The sequence below is a fragment of the Macaca nemestrina genome, chromosome X (genome assembly GCF_043159975.1).
Source record: "Macaca nemestrina isolate mMacNem1 chromosome X, mMacNem.hap1, whole genome shotgun sequence".
In the NCBI taxonomy this organism is placed as follows: domain Eukaryota; kingdom Metazoa; phylum Chordata; class Mammalia; order Primates; family Cercopithecidae; genus Macaca; species Macaca nemestrina.
The window spans coordinates 122,086,828-122,100,983 of NC_092145.1; the positions used below are offsets into that span (position 1 = coordinate 122,086,828).

A 14,156-nucleotide genomic window follows, 5' to 3' on the forward strand; every position below is an offset into this window, starting at 1 on the left:
GCATAAATGCTCAGTGATGTCTTTGTCTTTGTATTCCTTGACATTGAGAATGGGAACTGGCTGGGGATGCTCTCTGGATGAATTGAGGCATCTGACTCTGTGGCTTAAACCTCTTAAGCAGGTAAAGTGACCAGTAGCCACATTTAATATGTTCATTAGGAAATTAGTAAGCACTGATGACCTTTGAGTTTCCATTACTCTGAGCATCTGTTATTTTTTGTGTCAATCATGGTGCCAGACCCAGTAGGGAATATGGAAGAAGTATAAAGCAACATTCCTGTCCTAGAAGCCAACTCAGTCCCAGGAGGGATTCTCTTTTCTTCTCAGTCCTCAGACTGAACCTCAAGTTGTTGGTGGCTCGTAGGGAGTAGAAAGGTTGCCAGTGAAGTCCCAGAGGAGTAAGGGAGGAAGAGTGGATGAGAAAGCCCTCCATGTTCCTGAATTTTAATCTTTTCATGCAAAATAGCTTGGTGCCCAAGAGGCTAAAGGATGCCTTTCAGCAAGCTAGCTCTGGCTTCAGGAGACAAACACTGAGCCCTGTTCATTGCTTTGTGGGCAAAGATCATATGACCTACTTGAGAAAGGACAGCAAGTTTCCGCCTTTTCTTTGAAAACAGAAACAGGTCTTTTTTCCCCTGATTTCCTGCAGCAATGTTAAATACATGCTTATTATCCCCAAAATCAGATAATACAGAAAAGTAGAAAGTAAACACTTGGTCACACACAGAGATGACTGTTAATATTTTAGTATACACATCTTTATACACACACACCATATATATATGTATATATACACACAAATAGTGTATATATATATGTGTGTGTGTATATATATATATATATACGTGTGTGTGTGTATATGTACACACACACACATATATACACACATATATTTTTTTAAATTGGATCATGCTATAGGTAAGGAAAAGCAAAATCTCTTGCCATGCGATTTCCTTCTCCAATCAGATGTCAGTATGACCAGAAAGAACATTCAGGGGCTTCAAGCAAGGAAAGAGAGAGAGTGGCATTGCAAAATTTGCCACTTCAAATTTCAAGGCTGGATGTTGTTTCCAGCTCAAGCTGTGTCTCTCCAACCCACCTCTTGGCAACTGCCAAGGACAGACTTGCCAGCCCTTCTGAGATATGAGGCCACCTCTAGTCAGGATATGAATCTTGTTTCTTTCTATGAAACATTACATTTTTCCTTTGAAAAAAGTAACAGAAAGCACTGTTCATCATGGAGGGAGAGAGGCAAATACAGCATGGAAGAAACATTTTCAAGAGTTAAAATAGAGCATGGTAAAGAAAGAGAATCACTTCCTGCCCTCTTTTCTGACTATAAGAAGTTTAAACCATATTTTAGATTTTTCTTTATGTTAAAAGAGAAGATTATTCATACAAAACTCATTTTGATCTATGTGCATCAAAATTAAATGGACGTGATCTACAAGTGTGTTTTGCACCAGGTCAGGATGAGATTGCAGCTATCTCCTTGAGGAGATTCCAAAACCTTCTGGAGAGAGACCAGAGAATAGAGGCCCACAGAGCCAGGCCACGTAAGGAATGGTGGAGTAAGCCAGGTGTGTTTCCATGGAGAAGGGGGTAGTCTTAGTTTAATGGGAAGGTGGGCTGGACATACTTTTTATTCTTCTGGAAGCTAGAACTGGAATGAAAAGATCAAAAGCGTTATGAGGTACAGAACTGACACATGAGATTTGGGAAGGTGGAGAAGAAAAAGGAGTGAAGACAGCTAATATTTATTGAGCACCTACTATGTGTCAGAAGTTGAGCTAATTCCTTGTATTATCTTATTTAATCTTCACAGTAATCTTAAGAGGTAGATAATATTGCTGGTATTTTCTAGCTAAGGAGAGTAAGATTCAAAAAAGTTAAGTAACTTGCACAAAGTTGCATAGCTGTTAAGTGGCAGAACCAGGTTTAAATTCACATTTGTTTGGCTCCCCTACATCACACTCTCTAAAAATGGCATGGGCGAGCTTCCTGAGCTAATGTGTTCCTGGGTACCTGGTTGCATTCAGGAAAAGACTAGATGGTTATTTGTTGGGGATGTTCTTCAAGGGATTTGTGCATTGGTATAGAGCTTCAACACATGGTTTCTAAGGGCCTTTCTAACTGTATGTTCTAACAAGGTCCCTCTAAAACATATCACTCTTGCTTGTCTTCAGGATACCTACTGGGGGCATGATTTGAATTTTATTTTTGGCTAAGGCATCATCCTCAGAAAACGAAACTGAAGATAAATCCCCATAAATGTTCTCTTGGAGGACCAACTCCAGCAGACATTGTTGGTATGGTACTCATACCCCCTCAGCACTCACCATGCCCATACATGCCCATGGAAGCTCCGCCTCCTGAGTTCCCGCCATTCTCCCGCCTCAGCCTCCCGAGTAGCTGGGACTACAGGCGCCCGCCACCACGCCCGGCTAATGTTTTGTATTTTTAGTAGAGACGGAGTTTCACCGTGTTAGCCAGGATGGTCTCGATCTCCTGACCTCGTGATCCACCCGCCTCGGCCTCCCAAAGTGCTGGGATTACAGGCGTGAGCCACCACGCCCGGCCGAAACAACTCTTCTTACTTCATAACTGCCTGGTGCAAGGTGGTCCCTTGTCTAAAGCATAACAGCTCAGAACTAAACTCAGTACCCCTTACAGTTTCTTTTAGAAAAATGACAAATACACAGAAACCATTTTACTGTTTGTGTAACATCAGTTTTCAGGTGAGTTCAGTTTGGATGACAGGTTCTTAAGCAGCAATTTCACAGCCTGTCAGTTTTTTGGTTGCTAGGGATATTTTGACTTTTAAGTACTTGTGTGAAGCTATTTAAAAAATCAGTATGTGGTTCCAATATGGGGAATGCTGTCAAACGGAGTAGAGGGTCAGATAAAAGATGTAAATGCTTTCTTATCTAGAGCTTTGGACCTGATTTGGCTGGTATGTGTACAAATGAGACCCCTGATGAGAGTGACAGAGTTTCAGGGATGGTAAAGGAGACTACAGATGTAGGTTCCAAAACCCCTGTATTCCCTGTAAATAGAAGTAGCAAGGAAGAATAAATATAGGTTAATACCTATAAGCTGGTCTTCATCTTATCTATTAGATTCCTGGTTAAAAACAAAAAAAGGTTCTGATTGGGATTCTTCATTACCACTGAATTCTGATACCTTCCAAGGTCAAGCAGGGTAGCAAGCTGGTGCTGGACACTGTACACGCCCTACCCAAATTCCCTTCTCCCTGTTTGATATGCTCAGCACCCAATTTCAGTGTGCTTTTCTGCTAGTTACTAGCACCTGTGGCCTTCTTTGGTGTCTTTCTCTTGGGCTAATGGAGTTGCTTCACTTGTACATACCTCCCATGTACCCTGGGGTTTTTTTTTTTTTTATCACCCTGGGGAGGCCCACGACCATGGGGCGAGAATATAAAAGCCCAGTTCCCTTGTCTCATGTTGAAATAAACTCTAGGTGTGATTTGCACTCCAGAGCTCCACCTTGGGATCGTGGCTAAGCTGTGACATTTCCTGACATTGAAGCTTTGTTTATTGGCTTCTTGCTCTGTCCTGCTTTCCCTACTTTGTTGTGGTCTCCCTGTGGGAGCACTTCCCTAATAAATCACTGTGCACAGGAATCCTCATATCAGGGACTGCTTCTGGAGAATCTGATCAAAGATTCTCAAGGCATCCCAAGGTCTATATTTGAGTGAAAGGGAAGGTGAATTTTACCACTCACAAGTAATGTTTCAGAGTCTTACCCTATCCTACAAAATAGGCACTCATTTTTTTTTTCTGTAACGGATGATTATCTTGGTCCGGAGAACTAAGGAAACATACTTCTGCCACCTTTGCACTGCTCCTCCTGCTTCCACAACCATCAGTGCCTCAGGAGGCATTGTTGATGCCTGCTTAACCAAGGGAAGTAAGAGGAGCTGCCTTTGCTTGTGCTCTAAATGCCTTGATCTTGAACACTCAAAGCTGTGCTTTTGTGCTTGAAAGGGTATAGCCACCTACAGAGGGTGATTCAGCAAAACAGGTCTGCAGTGAGAAAACTTGGATCAAAAACATATTGGCATCTGCTTCTGATACTTACTGGGGTTTGAGAGGATCTCTACAATTTTATTCCAAAACTGATCGATCATATAGCACCATTTTTTGAGTTCTTTCTACTTGTTTGGCAGCATTTTCTTGTGCATTTTATCATTCAACCTTTGTAGCATACTTGTGAGATATTAACATCTCCATTTTATAAGCAAGAAAGCTGAGGCTAATAGAAGTTATATTACCTGCCTAAGTTCACACTCATAGTGACGAAGCTGGGTTTTGAGCCTACCTTGGTCTGGTTCTAACGGCGGTGTGCTTAACTACCCCCAGAATATGGCTCTGATATTGGCTCTTTTTTTTTCTAATGTAATGAGGGAAAGATTTGTCAACATTTGCACAAGGCAGAAACCTATCTCATCTGGAAAGGTTTATATAGACATTTTTCTCTTCCAAGAGGAATAAGTAAATGTATAGGAAATTGAAATATATTAAATGAGCCTGACATGCTGCAATACGGATAATATTTTATATGATGAAGTTTTCTCTAAGCTTAGCATTTCCTTATTATAAGGTCAATATGATGATTAATGGTTTATGTACAAGGTAGAAAACAATCATTTTCTTTGCAGTCATTTGGAGCGTATTGCATCTGGTTTAATTTATCTCTTATTTAGTTACCTGCTAGGGTCGTTCTTGGGTTTGAATTTTTGTTTTTCCTCCTCCTCTATACTGCCAGCCTTTTTTATGCCCTAGAACCAAGGCCAGGAAGACTGTAGAACTATGTATTCATGTTTTATCCAGTTAATTCCCCCCCAGGATTGAAAAATGTGACTCTTCCTGAATATTAACAGTTTTTGCAAACTTAAAATGCAGTATGAGAATACTTTTGGACTACAACCATCCATGAAATTAAAAGTGACAATATATCCTGTATTTAGATAAAGGATATGTGTTCATATTTTACCTTAAGCAGTAAAGGAAGACTCCAGACTTCTTTTTATAATTTTAAGATGTCAGTTTTCAGCAACAGAGAAAATACAAATTGAAAGTTACTGGAAAAAAACTGAATTTTCATTTTTATTTAGTGCAAAGTCCAAAGTTCAAAGCAAAACTCTCTTCTCTAGGGTTCAAATCTTATTTACCCTGAATAGAATATGCCTTCTTGTTTGTTAGAAAATACACAAAAGTAGGCCGGGCGCGGTGGCTCAAGCCTGTAATCCCAGCACTTTGGGAGGCCGAGATGGGCGGATCACGAGGTCAGGAGATCGAGACCATCCTGGCTAACTCGGTGAAACCCCGTCTCTACTAAAACTACAAAAAATTAGCCGGGCGAGGTGGCGGGCGCCTGTAGTTCCAGCTACATGGGAGGCTGAGGCAGGAGAATGGCGTGAACCCGGGAGGCAGAGCTTGCAGTGAGCTGAGATCCGGCCACTGCACTCCAGCCTGGGCGACAGAGCGAGACTCTGTCTCAAAAAAAGAAAGAAAATACACAAAAGTGTTCTAATTGTGAAACAGCACCAGACAAGTGGTATTTAGGAAAATAAAATACTAAGCATGGACTCACAAAGCCAGAAGAGACCCTGTGAGAACATCTTCCAACAGGAAATAGCCAACTCATTCAACTTATATGGATTATTTTCTATTTTGGTAGGATTTATCAATCTATATTTTTCATCTTTTGCACTCATTCACATGATGTTTCAGTTAATGGAGCAAGGTCCTGAATCCTAAGAAGCCACCAGTACCTAACAAAACACCTGGTACCTATGCCATTCAATAGAACTTTCTAGAAGAAATAATTGAGTCAATGAATAAAAAATATAAAGTGATGAATAGAAAATTTATGATAGGGTTCTTACTGGTATGATTAAGTAATAAAATGGAAACAAACCATGGTCAAGTTCAATGTTTTACAAACTCGATTCATAGTATAGATTTTCTTTTCCTTCTCAATGGGTAAGGTGACCATGTAATATATACTGCAAACAAGGACCCTTTTGAAAGGGAAAGGGGCGCTATTAATCATTATACCAAGACAACAGGACCACTCTGCACAAACTGTAACTAATGGTCACTCCCAATGAGGGATTAGGAGCAGGAAAAAAATATGTGTATAAACCTCTAAATTTAAAAACAAGGGAGTTTCAACTCACAAATGAAGATTTAGAGGGATTTCACTATGAGTACTTTTGATGTTCTTATCTCATCTTAGAATTATGGTAAAAATGAGCCAAATGACAAATAAAGACTTCTTTCTAACAATTAGGAAAGAAAGAGGAATTAAATTGTTATCAAAAGCTACAGGGAGAACTACAAAACACTGGTAAAATAAATCATAGAAGTCAAACACAAAAAATAGAAAAACATCTGCTCATGGATTGGAAGAATCAATACTGTTAAAATGACCATACTGCCCAAAGCAATATACAGATTTAATGTACCCCCATCAAACTACCAGTGTCATTTTTCAAAGAATTAGAAAAAAGCAATCCTAAAATTTACATAGAACCAAAAAAAGAGCCCAAACAGCCAAAGCAATCAAGCAAAAAGAACAAAGCTATAGGTATCACATTACCTGACTTCTAATTATACTACAAGGCTATAGTAACCAAAACAGCATGGTACTGGTACAAAAATAGACACATAGATCAGTGAAACAGAATTGAGAACCCAGATATAAAGCCACATACCTATAATCAACTGATCTTTGCCAAGTCAACAAAAATATACACTAGGGAAAGGACACTATATTCAATAAATGGTGCTGGAAAAATTGGATAGCCATATGTAGAAGAATGAAACTGGACCCATATCTCTCAATATATACAGAAATTAGCTCAAAAGATGGATTAAAGACTTAAATGTAAGATGTGAAACTATAAAAATCCTACAAGAAAATCTAGGAAAAACGCTTCTGGACATTGCCCAAGTCAAAGAATTTATGACTAAGACCTCAAAAGCAAATGCAACTAAAACAAAAATAGAAAAATGGGTTTTGATTAAACTAAAATGCTTCTGCACAGCAAAAAATAATCAATGGAGTAAACAGGCAACCTGCAGAATGAGAGAAATATATTTGTGAACCATGCTTCCAACAAAGGACTAATACCCAGAATGTATGTGGAACTCCAAAAATCCAACAAGAAAAAAACCAAATAACCCCATTAAAAGTGGGCAAAGAATATGAACAGACATTTCTCAATAAAAAACATACAAGCAGCCAACAAATATATGAAAATGCTCAACATCACTTATCATCAGAGCAATGCAAATTTAAACCACGTTGAGATTCCCCTCTCACACCAGTCAGAATGGCTATTACTAAAAAGTCAGAAAAACAAGAGATGTTAGAGAGGATGCAGAGAAAAGGGAACTCTCATACACTGTTGGTGGAAATGTAAATTAGTACAACATCTATGGAAAACAGAATGGAGATTTCTGAAAAGCTAAAAATAGAACTACCAAGATCCAGCAATCCTATTACTAGGTGTCTACCCAAAGAAAAATAAATTGTGATATCAAAAAAACACCTGCACTCCTATGTTTATCACAGCATTATCCACAATAGCAAAGTCATGGAATCAACCTAAGTGTCCATCAGTGGATGGTTAGAAAAAGAAAATGTGGTGTATCTACACCATGGAATACCACATAGACATAAAAAGAAATCATGTCTTTCCCAGCAACATGGATAGCCCTAGAGGCAATTATCTTAAGTAACTCAGAAACAGAAAATCAAATACCACATGCTCTCACTTAGAAGTGGAAGCAAAATAATGGATACACATGGACATATAGAAGGAAACAACAGACACTTGGAACTCCAAAGTGGGGAAGGAGGGTGGTGAGGGTTGAAAAATTACCTATTGGGAACAAAGTTCACTATCCAGGTGATGGGTATCCTAAAAGCCCAGACTTAACCACTATGCAATATATCCATGTAACAAAAGTACATTTGTAGACCTTTAATCTATTTTAAAAATTACATTTCTTTAAGAAATTTGAATATGTACAATGTTACTAATAAACCAGGGTCCTGGCTGAATGATATCATCAAAATAAATCTTATATGCAAGAAAAAAAAAAAAAAAGCTAGGCTGAGAGATTCTGCGCCCTGTGATCCCGCCCCAACCCCACAAAGTCCCACTCTCCCCACCCCGCCTCTCCCCACCCTCCCCACCCCGCCTCTCCGCATGCTGCCTCTCCCCACCCTCTAACCCTGCATCTCCACTCACAACTTCCGTGACTATCTGCTCAACTATCTCTGGCTTCTGGGACCAGCCAAAGCTTTTGTCGTTAGTTCCTGGTTGCCCGCCAACCATGAGCACCCAGAGCCGCCAAAAGTATACCGCTGGGGTGGAGGCCGCTATTGACCGCCTGATCAACATGCATCTGCAGGCCTCCTACACTTACCTCTCTCTGAGCTTCTATTTCGAAGGCGACGACGTGGCTCTCAAGGGCGTGGGCCACTTCTTTCGCAAGTTGGCTGAAGAGAGATGCGAGAGCGCCAAGCATCTTTTGGTGCAGAACCAGCGCAGCAGCTGCGGCCTCTTCCAAGGTGAGCAGAAGCTGCTCCGAGATGAGTGGAGTGGCAGCCTGGCCGCCATAGAAGCCACCCTGGCCCTGGAGAACCTGAGCCAGCCCTTTTTGGATCTACATACCCTGGGTTCTGCCAACACAGACCCCAGTCTCTGTGATATTCTGGAAAAGCACTTCCTAGACCGAGAGGTGAAACTCATCAAGAAGATGGGCGACTACTTGACCAATCGCCGCAGGCTGGCCAGCCCTCAGGCCAGGCTGGCGGAGTATCTCTTCAGAAGGCTCAAGGATGACTGGGAGCTTCCAGAGCCCAGCAACTTTTGAGGTGCCCCTCTGCGTTCTTCTGGCTTCCGGATTTCGGCCTGAGCTTCTCAACATCCAGAAGTACTCACCAAGCCATGGACCGCATGGAAACAATAAAAGGTTCTTTTTGCAAAATTAAAAAAAAAAAAAAAATGCTAGGCTGAGAGGGAAAAAAATGTTTGCAGAATAGCATGAAGGATCTGCAGTCTGTTTAATGCTCTAGAGTTTTTAAGAAATTGTTCTTTTGTGAGTCACGTGTGTATTTTAAGGATTGATAAAACTGCATTTTGTCTGTCAAGAAAAATACAGTTTCTTATTCACAAAATGTTGCATACAGTTTTAGTGGTTTAATAATTTCTCTGGGCCGGGCGTGGTAGCTCAAGCCTGTAATCCCAGCACTTTGGGAGGCCGAGACGGGCGGATCACGAGGTCAGGAGATCGAGACCATCCTGGCTAACCCGGTGAAACCCCGTCTCTACTAAAAAATACAAAAAACTAGCCGGGCGAGGTGGCGGGCGCCTGTAGTCCCAGCTACTCGGGAGGCTGAGGCAGGAGAATGGCGTAAACACAGGAGGCGGAGCTTGCAGTGAGCCGAGATCTGGCCAATGCACTCCAGCCTGGGCGACAGAGCGAGATTCTGTCTCAAAAAAAAAAAAATATATTTCTCTGAGGCCATTCTGGGTACTGGATTGTTCTGTTATTCTTGGTTTTGCCCAGCAGAGCAGAGAGGCGAGTATCTAGAATATATCACATTGTATCCACCCCAAACCCCTAAACTCATGATAAAATTTCTTTTCCTGATTTTTCAAGTTAATGCGATGCCATCTGCCTTTTCAGAGAAATGCAGTAAGAGCTCTGTGAAATTCATCTTTGCATCTCCCATTTGGTTGCTACAGAGAACACTGGCTGTTACATCACATGCTGACCTCTTTATGAAGCCTCTCAAGAGAAATTTCGTTCTGGTCTTAGTATTAGGAATACCAGTGCTTCACTTGGATAATTGGTTTGTTTTTGTTTTACAGACACTGTAAGTGATGTAACTAATTAAGTTTCCTTTTCTAGACTGCCTGCTAGAAAGCTTAGAGACAAATTTGTAGTCTACCCAGAGTAAATGAGTAGAATTGTATAAGCATTTTAGTATGAGCTTCATTCTTGTCCCATTTGTTATTCATTTCTTGGTGTATGTTATGGATCCTTTGAAGCCACCTTAAACCCTCTCTGGAACAAGGCTGTGTTTAAGTAGATAAATAAAGTAAATTTTTAAAATGCAGATTTAAAAAAATGGCTCTGTGGTTCATTTTAGAGAAAAGGGAAGACAATTTTAAGGAACACTAAGAGAGCCAAAGCGATTAGAATGGAGGTGGGTCAGATGGAGGTTAAATTACGGAAGCCAAGAGAGGAGAAGCACCAGAGTAGCATTTTATTTAAAATGTATTTCATTTTTCTGGCCAGTTATTTCCTCCTAAATCCATACATTTGTATCCCACAGATAGTAATAGGTGTGTAATGTTTTCTTTGCACTTTGAAAAGCTGGAGTTACAGCTTTTTCTCAAACCTCAAAAGTGAGAAGAAAAATTAATTATTTTCCTACAGTTCCTTTGCTTCCTGAAGCAGGAAGACCAGAAGCATGCTATCCTTTCTTTTATCATGGAAGGGTTAGAGTCATAGGAAGAATATTTTGCAGAGATTGGGACAACTATTTTGCTTAGTTAAGGAGAAAACTGTATCTTCCTGTTTTCATGCAAAATATTTTGATAATAAAAAAGAATATACTGGCAACTGTTTCCCTAGAGAAAGTTTTTTTCATTTGCTGGTTGTTGGCAGTAAGAGATATACAGAAGCAGTTAACAATTGTTTTCAGATTTGGATTAAAAACTCATATCTCTGTACTTAAAATATGTACTTAAAGTTATTTTCAAATTAGCACACAAATAAAAACACATAAATCTGACTGAGAAAAAAAATCACCTAGCCCTGTGAGACCAATTGAAAGGCTGTAATTTGAGGTAAAATGTTTGTGAAGAAGGATGAGAAAATTTATTTCCAAATAATACACAGTATTTGTCAAACCATTAGTTATTATGTTTTTTAATGTCAAGAATGGGGCTGTAGAATAAAGCTTTATTAAAGTCTCCCAAGTAGGCTAAACTGTTCTTTGGTCATCAAATAATTCTTGGAAAACACTTACTTCCTAATGACTTAAGGTTCTCGGCAAATTTATTTGTGGAAGATGGGAATTTGATGACATTAAATTTCAAGAGATTAATTTGGAAACAAGTCCCACAGTGATTTCCTCTATGGATAAACAGTGTGTGTGTGTGTGTGTGTGTGTGTGTGTGTGTGTGTGTACTTGCACAGAGAATTATAATAATTCTCGTATGACCAAGTTCCTTATACCAGCCTTCAAGATTCTTTTTTTTTTTTTTTTTGAGACGGAGTCTCGCTCTGTCACCCAGGCTGGAGTGCAGTGGCGCGATCTTGGCTCACTGCAAGCTCCGCCTCCCGGGTTCACGCCATTCTCCTGCCTCAGTCTCCCGAGTAGCTGGGACTACAGGCGCCCGCCACCACGCCCGGCTAATTTTTTGTATTTTTAGTAGAGACAGGGTTTCACCGTGGTCTCGATCTCCTGACCTTGTGATCCGCCCGCCTCGGCCTCCCAAAGTGTTGGGATTACAGGCGTGAGCCACCGCGCCCGGCCCTGCCTTCAAGATTCTTCTTGGTCTACCCTGTATAATTTATTAATACCTTTTAAATTGAATTTTCTATTACTTTCCCATTGTTGAAGTTTTGGGGGTGCCAATTACTCATCCTTCCTTTCATCCAAGAAGCCAGACTGGAATCAAGATAGCTTTGCTGATGGTAAAGCCAAATTGGAGAATGTGTGAGGGCTTCCTACTGCCACCCCCTGAATTAAACAAACCTCACGGAGACTCAGGGGAATGCTGGCAGCCCAAGGGAAGTGGGGAGTGCTTGGCAGGCCCATTGCCTTGTCATTGCAGTGCCCCCGTGCCCTGATTAATAAGCACCAATAGTCACTGGGCTCTGAGAGTTCTTCATATTCACCCTACTACTTCTCATGGATTAGAAGTGTGATAAAGGTCTCCTGCAAATGACTGCAAGATCTCTCTGCTGTAGACAAACTTCTCAGTTTGCTGGTCCCAGGACGTGTAAAGTTCCTTTGATTTCCCTCACCTGGAATGCTTTTCATAGCCTACTTCAATAAATCAAACCCAGCCTGCTTTTCAGCCTAGTTCCAATCTGCCTTCTGTGAAATTTTCCCTGACCAACTCAACCCAGTCATCTGGCATGGATTCACCTTGTTTGTTTGTTTGTTTGTTTGTTTTGTTCTCCAAATATTTATTGAGGTCCTACTATATACAAGACAATGTACTCGAAATAATGCTGTTAACAAGACAAAGAAGCTCCTTAACCTAAGGAACATACAGTCTAGTGTTAAAGGCAAATACTAACCAGATAATTCCACAAATAAGCTATCATGAACTATGGTGAATTCTGTGAAAGAAAAGTTATGGGTAGCCATGAAAAGACCTCATCTGGGGGCCTGATATGGTCTCAAGACAATAGGCGAGGTCTCCATGGAAGAGACTTTGAGTTACATTCTGAAGGATGAATAAGAGTTATGTACACAAGGGGTGGGGGTGGAGGAAGGATGGTGAGGAGCTGTCCAAGCAGAAGTAGCAGCATGTGCAAAGACCCCCAGGTAGGAGAGGGCACAGTGCATCTGAGGACCCGAAAGAAGACCAGAGTGGCTGACAGCAGAGAGCAAACAGGAGAGGGGCTTGAGATGAGGTGGGAGAAGGTGTAGGTAAGGACTTTGGCCTTTATCCTAAGAGAAGTAGTGAGCTATTGGAGGTTTCTGAGCAGGGGACTGATATGATAAGATTTGTACTTTATAATCACTCAGAGTGCCCTGTGGAGAATGAACTAGAGAGGGCCGGAGAGGAAGTGGAAAGACTAACATGGAAGATAAAGGTATAGGGAGAGGAATAGAGAGAAAATAAGAGAATGGGAGCATGTAGCCCTATGTTGGTTGAGAGGTAGTACAGTAGAGCATAAAAACAGTGGCTCTGAAACCAAACTGCCCAGCTTTGTGCCCTGGCTTTGCCACGTACTGTCTGACCTTAAGCAGATTACCTAAGTGTTCTCAGTTTCCTGATCTGCAAAACGGGGATAATACCTGTCTACTTCTTAGGTTATGTGAGGGTCAAATGATGAATATATATTTAAAAACTTAGAACAGTGCCCAGCACACAGTAACTTCTTATTAAATGTTGTGGCTACTCTGTTAAACACAAATTATGCCTAGAACCACAGAATGGTTTTTCTCACTAACCAAAACAAAAACAAAACATTCTTCTGCTTGATGATGCGCATTCAAACTGTTTTATTTATGTATTTGTTAACTTATTAATTTCTTAGAGATGAAGTCTCACTATGTTTCCCAGGCTACATGCAAACTCCTGGGCTCAAGCGATCCTCCTCTCTCAGCCTCCCAAGCAGCTGGGACTACAGGAATGTGCACCATACCTATGCTCAAACTTTTTTAATAACAGTGATATTGCAGGAGAGTCCACAAAATGGACAACAATGGCCTTGAAGGAAATACAGATCTCAGAAGGGTATTTTTAACAGAAATGCCCTTGAAGGAAGCACATGTCATTCCTGGGAAATTTATGGTTGGCTTCACCACCAGCCTGCTTTATTCATTGTGGCTCCCCCTCTTTGCCCTTCTTAAGCCATTGCTCTGCCTGGTTTTAAGCACGGACTCAGTCAACACTGGGTTCTGAATATTTTCTTGGGGACAAGGAAGTCCATGCATCAACCATAGGCTTCATTCCAGGACTGGCCCCCTGATATTTCATGTCTTGTAGTTTGTCAGGTCACTAAGAGGTAAGAACAATGCCTATAAGCCAATAACCCAGCCTGATGTTCTGGAATTAGGTCACCATGAGGGATACTTGGACTACTATGTGCCAAACACCTGTTCTAAGCCATTCTCAACATTCCTGACTATAGATGCAACCTCCTAGTGATTCTGGTTTTACATCTATGGGACTGTGTGATCACGAGCGAAAAAGCTCTTCTGTATCTGAAGACCAGGGTAGCCTATAAACCTAGAACTAGCTCAGGACAAAGGAGAGATCTCACCAGCCCAAAGAAAGCACCAGAAGGTCAAATAGCTGGGAAAACCTGGGCAGGGGAGGACCTCTCCAGAAAAAGTAGGCTGCTGGACCACACGGC

General features: G+C 41.0%; 1 long non-coding RNA gene across 1 annotated transcript in view; it reads left to right on the plus strand.

Annotated features, from left to right (window-relative positions):
- Positions 1-14,156, plus strand: part of LOC139360606 (uncharacterized) — a 161,380-nt gene that overhangs the window by 61,993 nt on the left and 85,231 nt on the right. The window lies entirely within an intron of this gene.